Source organism: Pseudophryne corroboree, chromosome 8 (genome assembly GCF_028390025.1).
Source record: "Pseudophryne corroboree isolate aPseCor3 chromosome 8, aPseCor3.hap2, whole genome shotgun sequence".
NCBI lineage: Eukaryota > Metazoa > Chordata > Amphibia > Anura > Myobatrachidae > Pseudophryne > Pseudophryne corroboree.
The window spans coordinates 31,854,053-31,864,445 of NC_086451.1; positions in this window are offsets into that span (position 1 = coordinate 31,854,053).

Consider the following 10,393-nt stretch of genomic DNA (forward strand, 5'->3'; position numbering starts at 1 on the left):
CAGTATATAGCGCTCTGGTGTGTGCTGGCATACTCTCTCTCTGTCTCCCCAAAGGGCTGTGTGGGGTCCTGTCCTCAGTCAGAGCATTCCCTGTGTGTGTGCGGTGTGGCGGTACGGCTGTGTCGACATGTTTGATGAGGAGGCTTATGTGGAGGCGGAGCAGATGCTGAAAATGGGATGTCGCCCCCTGTGGGCCGACACCAGAGTGGATAGATAGGTGGAAGGTATTAACCGACAGTGTCAACTCCTTACATAAAAGGCTGGATGACGTAACAGCTATGGGACAGCCGGCTTCTCAGCCCGCGCCTGCCCAGGCGTCTCAAAGGCCATCAGGGGCTCAAAAACGCCCGCTCCCTCAGATGGCAGACACAGATGTCGACACGGAGTCTGACTCCAGTGTCGACGAGGTTGAGACATATACAAAATCCACTAGGAACATCCGTTACATGATCTCGGCAATAAAAAATGTGTTACACATTTCTGACATTAACCCAAGTACCACTAAAAAAAAGGGTTTTATGTGTGGGGAGAAAAAGGAGGCGGTGTTTTGTTCCCCCATCAAATGAGTGAATAAAGTGCGAAAAAGCGTGGGTTCCCCCGATAAGAAACTGGTAATTTCTAAAAAGTTACTGATGGCGTACCTTTTCCCGCCAGAGGATAAGTTACGCTGGGAGATATCCCCTAGGGTGGATAAAGCGCTCACACGTTTGTCAAAAAAGGTGGCACTGCCGTCTTAGGATACGGCCACTTTGAAGGTACCTGCTGATAAATAGCAGGAGGCTATCCTGAAGTCTGTATTTACACACTCAGGTTCTAGACTGAGACCTGCAGATAGTGCTGCTGCAGCGTGGTCTGTAACCCTTTCAAGCAATAAGACGTCGTCTTATATATGAGGGATGCACAGAGGGATATTTTGCCGGCTGGCATCCAGAATTATTGCAATGTCCATTCTGTCAGGAGGGTATTAGAGACCCGACACTGGACAGGTGATGCTGACTTTAAAAGGCACATAGAGCCTTATAAGGGTGAGGAATTGTTTGGGGATGGTCTCTGGGACCTCGTATCCACAGCAACAGCTGGGATGAAAATTTTTTACCTCAGGTTTCCTCACAGCCTAAGAAAAGCACTGTATTATCAGATACAGTCCTTTCGGCTTCAGAAAAGCAAGCGGGTCAAAGGAAAAAGCTGCACCAGTCAGCCAGTTCCCAGAATCAAAATTCTTCCCCCGCTTCCTCTGAGTCCACCGCATGACGCGGGGGCATCACAGGCATAGCCAGGTACGGTGGGGGGCCGCCTCAAAAATGTCATCGATCAGTGGGCTCGCTCACAGGTGGATCCCTGGATCCTTCAAGTAGTATCTCAGGGGTACAAGCTGGATTTCGAGGCGTCTTCCCCCCCGCCGTTTCCTCAAATCTGCCTTGCCGACAACTCCCTCAGGCAGAGAGGCTGTGCTAGAGGCAATTCACAAGCTGTATTCCCAGCAGGTGATAGTCAAGGTGCCCCTACTTCAACAAGGACGGGGTTACTATTCCACACTGGTTGTGGTACCGAAACCGGACGGTTCGGTGAGACCCATTTTAAATTTGAAATCCTTGAACACATACATTAAAAAATTCAAGTTCAAGATGGAATCGCTCAGGGCGGTTATTGCAAGCCTGGAGGAGGGGGATTACATGGTATCCCTGGACATCAAGGATGCTTACCTACATGTCCCCATTTACCATCCTCATCAGGAGTACCTCAGATTTGTGGTACAGGATTGCCATTACCAATTCCAAACACTGCCGTTTGGACCGTCCACGGCACCGAGGGTCTTTACCAAAGTAATGGCAGAAATGATGATACTCCTTCGAAAAAAGGGAGTTTTAATTATCCCGTACTTGGATGATCTCCTTATAAAGGCGAGGTCCAAGGAGCAGTTGTTGGTCGGAGTAGCACTATCTCGGGAAGTGCTACATCAGCACGGATGGATTCTATACGTTCCAAAGTCACAGCTGGTTCCTACCACACGCCTACTATTCCTGGGGATGGTTCTGGACACAGAACAGAAAAAAGTGTTTCTCCTGCAGGAGAAAGCCAAGGAGCTGTCATCTCTAGTCAGAGACCTCCTGAAACCAAAACAGGTATCGGTGCATCACTGCACACGAGTCCTGGGAAAAAATGGTAGCTTCTTGCGAAGCAAAATTCCATTCGGCAGGTTCCATACAAGAACCTTTTAGTGGGACCTCTTGAACAAGTGGTCGGGATCGCATCTTCAGATGCATCGGCTGATAACCCTGTCTCCAAGGACCAGGGTATCTCTACTGTGGTGGCTGCAGAGTGCTCATCTTCAAGAGGGCCGCAGATTCGGCATACAGGACTGGGTCCTGGTAACCACGGATGCCAGCCTTCGGGGCTGGGGGGGCAGTCACACAGGGAAGAAACTTCCAAGGACTTTGGTCAAGTCAGGAGTCGTCCCTACACATAAATATTCTGGAACTAAGGGCCATTTACAATGCCCTAAGTCAGGCAAAACCCCTGCTTCAAAACCAGCCGGTACTGATCCAGTCAGACATCACGGCAGTCGCCCATGTAAACCGACAGGGCGGCACAAGAAGCAGGATGGCGATGGCAGAAGCCACAAGGATTCTCCGATGGGCGGAAAATCACGTCTTAGCACTGTCAGCAGTGTTCATTCCGGGAGTGGACAACTGGGAAGCAGACTTCCTCAGCAGACACGACCGACACCCGGGAGAGTGGGGACTTCATCCAGAAGTCTTCCAACTGTTGATAAACCGTTGGGAAAGGCCACAGGTGGACATGATGGCGTCCCGCCTAAACAAAACACTAGATATTGCGCCAGGTCAAGGGACCCTCAGGCAATAGCTGTGGACGCGCTAGTGACACCGTGGGTGTACCAGTCGGTTTATGTATTCCCTCCTCTGCCTCTCATACCAAAGGTACTGAGAATAATAAGAAAACGAGGAGTAAGAACGATACTCGTGGTTCCGGATGGGCCAAGAAGAGCTTGGTACCCAGAACTTCAAGAAATAATATCAGAGGACTCATGGCCTCTACCGCTCAGACAGGATCTGCTACAGCAGGGGCCCTGTCTGTTCCAAGACTTACCGCGGCTGCGTTGGACGGCATGGCGGTTGAATTCCGGATCCTAAAGCAAAAGGGCATTCCGGAGGAAGTAATTCCTACGCTGATAAAAGCCAGGAAAGAAGTAACCGCAAACCATTATCACCATATTTGGCGAAAATATGTTGCGTGGTGTGAGGCCAGGAAGGCCCCAACAGAGGAATTTCAGCTGGGTCGTTTTCTGCACTTCCTACAGTCAGGAGTGACTATGGGCCTAAAATTGGGTTCCATTAAGGTCCAGATTTCGGCTCTGTCGATTTTCTTCCAGAAAGAACTGGCTTCACTGCCTGGAGTTCAGACATTTGTAAAGGGAGTGCTACATATTCAGCCCCTTTTTTGTGCCTTCTGTGGCACCTTGGGATCTCAACGTGGTGTTGAGTTTCTTAAAATCACATTGATTTGAGCCACTTAAAACTGTGGATTTGAAATATCTCACGTGGAAAGTGGTCATGTTATTGGCCTTGGCTTCGGCCAGGCGTGTGTCAGAATTGGCGGCTTTGTCATGTCAAAGCCCTTATCTGATTTTCCATATGGATAGGGCAGAATTGAGGACTCGTCCCCGGTTTCTCCCTAAGGTGGTATCAGCTTTTCACTTGAACCAACCTATTGCAGTGCCTGCGGCTACTAGGGACTTGGAAGATTCCAAGTTACTGGACGTAGTCAGGGCCTTAAAAATTTATATTTCCAGGAAAAACTGACTCGTTTTTTATCCTGTAGGCACCCAACAAAATAGGTGCTCCTGCTTCTAAGCAGACTATTACTCGCTGAAATTGTAGCACAATTCAGCTGGAGCATTCTGCGGCTGGATTGCCGCATCCTAAATCAGTAACAGCCCATTCCACGAGGAAAGTGGGCTCATCTTGGGCGGCTGCCCGAGGGGTCTCGGCTTTACAACTTTGCCGAGCTGCAACTTGGTCAGGGGCAAACACGTTTGCTAAATTCTACAAATTTGATACCCTGGCTGAGGAGGACCTTGAGTTCTCTCATTCGGTGCTGCAGAGTCATCCGCACTCTCCCGCCCGTTTGGGAGCTTTGGTATAATCCCCATGGTCCTTACGGAGTTCCCAGCATCCACTAGGACGTCAGAGAAAATAAGATTTTACTCACCGGTAAATCTATTTCTCGTAGTCCGTAGTGGATGCTGGGCGCCCATCCCAAGTGCGGATTGTCTGCAATACTTGTATATAGTTATTGCCTAACTAAAGGGTTATTGTTGAGCCATCTGTTGAGAGGCTCAGTTATATTTCATACTGTTAACTGGGTACAGTATCACGAGTTATACAGTGTGATTGGTGTGGCTGGTATGAGTCTTACCCGGGATTCAAAATCCTTCCTTATTGTGTCAGCTCTTCCGGGCACAGTATCCTAACTGAGGTCTGGAGGAGGGGCATAGAGGGAGGAGCCAGTGCACACCAGATAATACCTAATCTTTCTTTTAGAGTGCCCAGTCTCCTGTGGAGCCCGTCTATTCCCCATGGTCCTTACGGAGTTCCCAGCATCCACTACGGACTACGAGAAATAGATTTACCGGTGAGTAAAATCTTATTTTTTTCCCTATCTACAGCACAAAGACTTGCTGCAGATGCAGTGGCATACCCTCCAGCCAGGGCCGGTTCCAGCGATGTTTGCGCCCCGGGCGGGAAGTAGGGGGTGTGGTTTCGTGCAGGGGGCGTGGTCAGTTACGCCCCCTGTTCAGAGTAGCGCTGCTGAAACACTGTGCGGTGCGCGATGACGTTATCGCGCACCACAAAGCAAAGGTCCTCTCCACGAAGAGAAACTAGACGCGTAGCGTCTAGTTCCCTTCGTGGAGAGGACCTTTGCTGGGCGGTGCGCGATGACGTCATCGCGCACCGCACAGTAAAGGTCCTCTCCATGAAGGGAAACTAGACGCTACGCGTCTAGTTCCCTTCGGAGCGGGCAGCGGGTCGCTGGGGGCAGTAGCGGAGGGCAGCTGGGCAGTAGCGGATCTTGCCCTGGTGCGGCGCCCTCCGGAAGGCAGCGCCTCGGGCAAAAGTCCTGCTTGCCCGTGGCAAGATCCGCTACTGCCTCCAGCTGCATCTTTTTGGCAGGTACAGGACCTTTTTTATTATGGTCTGTACCGTTTTTTGACTCTCCAAGCTTCCATTGAAAGTATAGGAAAAGGGGCGTGGCCACTGTGATGTATCCGTGGCCACGCCCCTTTTTCAAATTCATATCAATGTTTATGTGTAAAGTGTTGGAGGGTATGTTGCTGCAGATGCAGTGGGACTATTTTGGGGTGTGGGGCTGGAGCTGCAGCTCCATCAGTCCCATTGCTAATCCTGCTCTGTGAAAACACAGCAGGCAAAGGGCAGAGCCTCCCATTGGATGTAACCTGTGTGGGGGGGCGTTTCTCGCCCAATCAGCTGTGGACTGGGTGTGATAGACCTGCCACTAACCCAATGAGAGCTCCTAGCCACGCCCAGCATTAGAGACCCAGGCACAGAATCACAGGGCTATTATATAGGAGATCCTCAACTGCCCAAATCCCGCAGTCTTCTGCCACCTGATACTTATCTCAGTGTCATCTGCTGATGTAACTATGTTTATTTACCCTGTACTTGTCCTAAACTGTCAACTGTAAAGGTGGGTACACACTAGTAGATATATCTGCAGATCAATTGATCTGAAGATATATCTATAGACGGATTGGGTAGTGTGTTGAGCATACACACTGCCCGATCCGTCGGGGAGTGACGTCATGAACTGGGCGGGCGTGTACACACGCTCGCCCAGTTCAGCTGTCAATCACCGCCGGCCACCGTAGCATGTGTACGGGCGGTTGGCCGAACGCCCCGTACACACACAGAGACGCGCCAATATATCGGTAGATATATTGGCCGTCGGCTGTGCTGCGCGGCCGACGCGATACGTCTGTGAATGACGGAGTTCACAGACGTATCTGCCGTACACACTGGCCGACGGTCCCGCAATATATTGGCCGTTGTGTACGGGCCTTAAGTTGCTGTTTTCCTGTTTATTTGTTTATGTACTCTATAATTGGGCACTGCGGAACCCTTGTGGCGCCATATAAATGAAGGATAATAATAATAATATATTATATTTCTCTGACGTCCTAGTGGATGCTGGGACTCCGTCAGGACCATGGGGATTAGCGGCTCCGCAGGAGACAGGGCACAAAAATAAAAGCTTTAGGACTAGGTGGTGTGCACTGGCTCCTCCCCCTATGACCCTCCTCCAAGCCTCAGTTAGGTTTTTGTGCCCGTCCGAGCAGGGTGCAATCTAGGTGGCTCTCCTAAAGAGCTGCTTAGAAAAAGTTATTAGGTTTTTTATTTTCAGTGAGTCCTGCTGGCAACAGGCTCACTGCAACGAGGGACTTAGGGGAGAAGAAGTGAACTCACCTGCGTGCAGGATGGATTGGCTTCTTAGGCTACTGGACACCATTAGCTCCAGAGGGACCGAACACAGGCCCAGCCATGGAGTCCGGTCCCGGAGCCGCGCCGCCGACCCCCTTGCAGATGCCGAAAAGTGAAGAGGTCCAGAAACCGGCGGCAGAAGACTTTTCAGTCTTCATGAGGTAGCGCACAGCACTGCAGCTGTGCGCCATTGTTGTCAGCACACTTCACACCAGCGGTCACTGAGGGTGCAGGGCGCTGGGGGGGGGCGCCCTGGGCAGCAATGATAATACCTTGTTCTGGCTAAAAATACATCACATATAGCCCCTGGGGCTGTATGGATGTATTTAACCCCTGCCAGGTCTCACAAACACCGGGAGAAGAGCCCGCCGAAATAGGGGGCGGGGCCTATCTCCTCAGCACACAGCGCCATTTTCCTGCACAGCTCCGCTGCGAGGAAGGCTCCCAGGACTCTCCCCTGCACTGCACTACAGAAACAGGGTAAAAAAACAGAGAGGGGGGGCACTTTTTTGGCGATATTGATATATTAAGCTGCTATAAAAGAAACAACACTTCTGTAGGGTTGTTCCTATATATTTATAGCGCTTGGGTGTGTGCTGGCAAACTCTCCCTCTGTCTCCCCAAAGGGCTAGTGGGGTCCTGTCTTCGATAAGAGCATTCCCCGTGTGTCTGCTGTGTGTCGGTACGTGTGTGTCGACATGTATGAGGACGATGTTGGTGTGGAGGCGGAGCAATTGCCGGTAATGGTGATGTCACCCCCTAGGGAGTCGACACCGGAATGGATGGCTTTGTTTATGGAATTACGTGATAATGTCAGCACGTTACAAAAATCAGTTGACGACATGAGACGGCCGGCAAACCAGTTAGTACCTGTCCAGGCGTCTTAGACACCGTCAGGGGCTGTAAAACGCCCTTTACCTCAGTCGGTCGACACAGACCCAGACACGGACACCGAATCTAGTGTCGACGGTGAAGAAACAAACGTATTTTCCAGTAGGGCCACACGTTATATGATCACGGCAATGAAGGAGGCTTTGCATATCTCTGATACTGCAAGTACCACAAAAAGGGGTATTATGTGGGGTCTGAAAAAAACTACCTGTAGTTTTTCCTGAATCAGAGGAATTGAATGAAGTGTGTGATGAAGCGTGGGTTAACCCCGATAGAAAACTGCTAATTTCAAAGAAGTTATTGGCATTATATCCTTTCCCGCCAGAGGTTAGGGCGCGCTGGGAAACACCCCCTAGGGTGGATAAGGCACTCACACGCTTATCAAAACAAGTGGCGTTACCGTCTCCTGAAACGGCCGCCCTCAAGGATCCAGCTGATAGGAGGCTGGAAACTACCCTGAAAAGTATATACACTCATACTGGTGTTATACTGCGACCAGCCATCGCCTCTGCATGGATGTGCAGTGCTGGGGTGGTTTGGTCGGATTCCCTGACTGAAAATATTGATACCCTGGATAGGGACAGTATTTTATTGACTATAGAGCAATTAAAGGATGCTTTTCTTTATATGCGAGATGCTCAGAGGGATATTTGCACTCTGGCATCGAGAGTAAGTGCGATGTCCATATCTGCCAGAAGAAGTTTATGGACGCGACAGTGGTCAGGTGATGCGGATTCCAAACGGCATATGGAAGTATTGCCGTATAAAGGGGAGGAATTATTTGGGGTCGGTCTATCGGATTTGGTGGCCACGGCAACAGCCGGGAAATCCACCTTTTTACCTCAGGTCCCCTCCCAACAGAAAAAGACACCGTCTTTTCAGCCGCAGTCCTTTCGTTCCTATAAGAACAAGCGGGCAAAAGGACAGTCATATCTGCCCCGAGGCAAAGGAAAGGGTAAGAGAGTGCACCAAGCAGCTCCCTCCCAGGAGCAGAAGCCCTCCCCGGCTTCTGCAAAGCCCTCAGCATGACGTTGGGGCTTTACAAGCGGACTCAGGGGCGGTGGGGGGTCGACTCAAGAATTTCAGCGCACAGTGGGCTCACTCACAGGTGGACCCCTGGATCCTGCAGGTAGTATCTCAGGGTTACAGGTTGGAATTCGAGAAGTCTCCCCCTCGCCGGTTCCTAAAGTCTGCTCTGCCAACGTCTCCCTCAGACAGGGCGACGGTATTGGAAGCCATTCACAAGCTGTATTCTCAGCAGGTGATAGTCAAGGTACCCCTCCTACAACAGGGAAAGGGGTATTATTCCACACTATTTGTGGTACCGAAGCCGGACGGCTCGGTAAGACCTATTCTAAATCTGAAATCTTTGAACCTGTACATACAAAAATTCAAGTTCAAGATGGAGTCACTCAGAGCAGTGATAGCGAATCTGGAAGAAGGGGACTTTATGGTGTCCCTGGACATCAAGGATGCTTACCTGCATGTCCCAATTTGCCCTTCACATCAAGGGTACCTCAGGTTCGTGGTGCAAAACTGTCATTATCAGTTTCAGACGCTGCCGTTTGGATTGTCCACGGCACCTCGGGTCTTTACCAAGGTAATGGCCGAAATGATGTTTCTTCTGCGAAGAAAAGGCGTATTAATTATCCCTTACTTGGACGATCTCCTGATAAGGGCAAGGTCCAGAGAACAGCTGGGGGACGTAGTAGCACTAACCCAAGTAGTGCTGCAACAGCACGGGTGGATTCTGAATTTTCCAAAATCTCAATTGACCCCGACGACACGTCTGCTGTTCCTGGGAATGATTCTGGACACGGTTCAGAAAAAGGTGTTTCTTCCGGAGGAGAAAGCCAGGGAGTTATCCGAACTTGTCAGGAACCTCCTAAAACCAGGAAAAGTGTCTGTGCATCAATGCACAAGAGTCCTGGGAAAAATGGTGGCTTCTTACGAAGCGATTCCATTCGGCAGATTCCACGCACGAACTTTTCAGTGGGATCTGCTGGACAAATGGTCCGGATCGCATCTGCAGATGCATCAGCGGATAACTTTGTCTCCACGGACAAGGGTGTCTCTTCTGTGGTGGTTGCAGAGTGCTCATCTGTTAGAGGGCCGCAGATTCGGCATACAGGACTGGGTCCTGGTGACCACGGATGCCAGTCTGAGAGGCTGGGGAGCGGTCACACAGGGAAGAAACTTCCAGGGAGTGTGGTCAAGCCTGGAGATGTCTCTTCACATAAATATACTGGAGCTAAGAGCGATTTACAATGCTCTAAGCCTGGCAAAACCCCTGCTTCAGGGTCAGCCGGTGTTGATCCAGTCGGACAACATCACGGCAGTCGCCCACGTAAACAGACAGGGCGGCACAAGAAGCAGGAGGGCAATGGCAGAAGCTGCAAGGATTCTTCGCTGGGCGGAAGATCATGTGATAGCACTGTCAGCAGTGTTCATTCCGGGAGTGGACAACTGGGAAGCGGACTTCCTCAGCAGACACGATCTACACCCGGGAGAGTGGGGACTTCATCCAGAAGTCTTCCACATGATTGTGAACCGTTGGGAAAAACCAAAGGTGGATATGATGGCGTCCCGCCTCAACAAAAAACTGGACAGGTATTGCGCCAGGTCAAGAGACCCTCAGGCAATAGCTGTGGACGCTCTGGTAACACCGTGGGTGTTCCAGTCAGTGTATGTGTTTCCTCCTCTGCCTCTCATACCAAAAGTACTGAGAATTATACGGCAAAGGGGAGTAAGAACGATACTCGTGGCTCCGGATTGGCCAAGAAGAACTTGGTACCCGGAACTTCAGGAGATGCTCACGGAAGATCCGTGGCCTCTACCTCTAAGACGGGACCTGCTTCAGCAGGGACCGTGTCTATTCCAAGACTTACCGCGGCTGCGTTTGACGGCATGGCGGTTGAACGCCGAATTCTAAGGGAAAAAGGCATTCCGGAAGAGGTCATCCCTACCCTGGTAAAAGCCAGGAA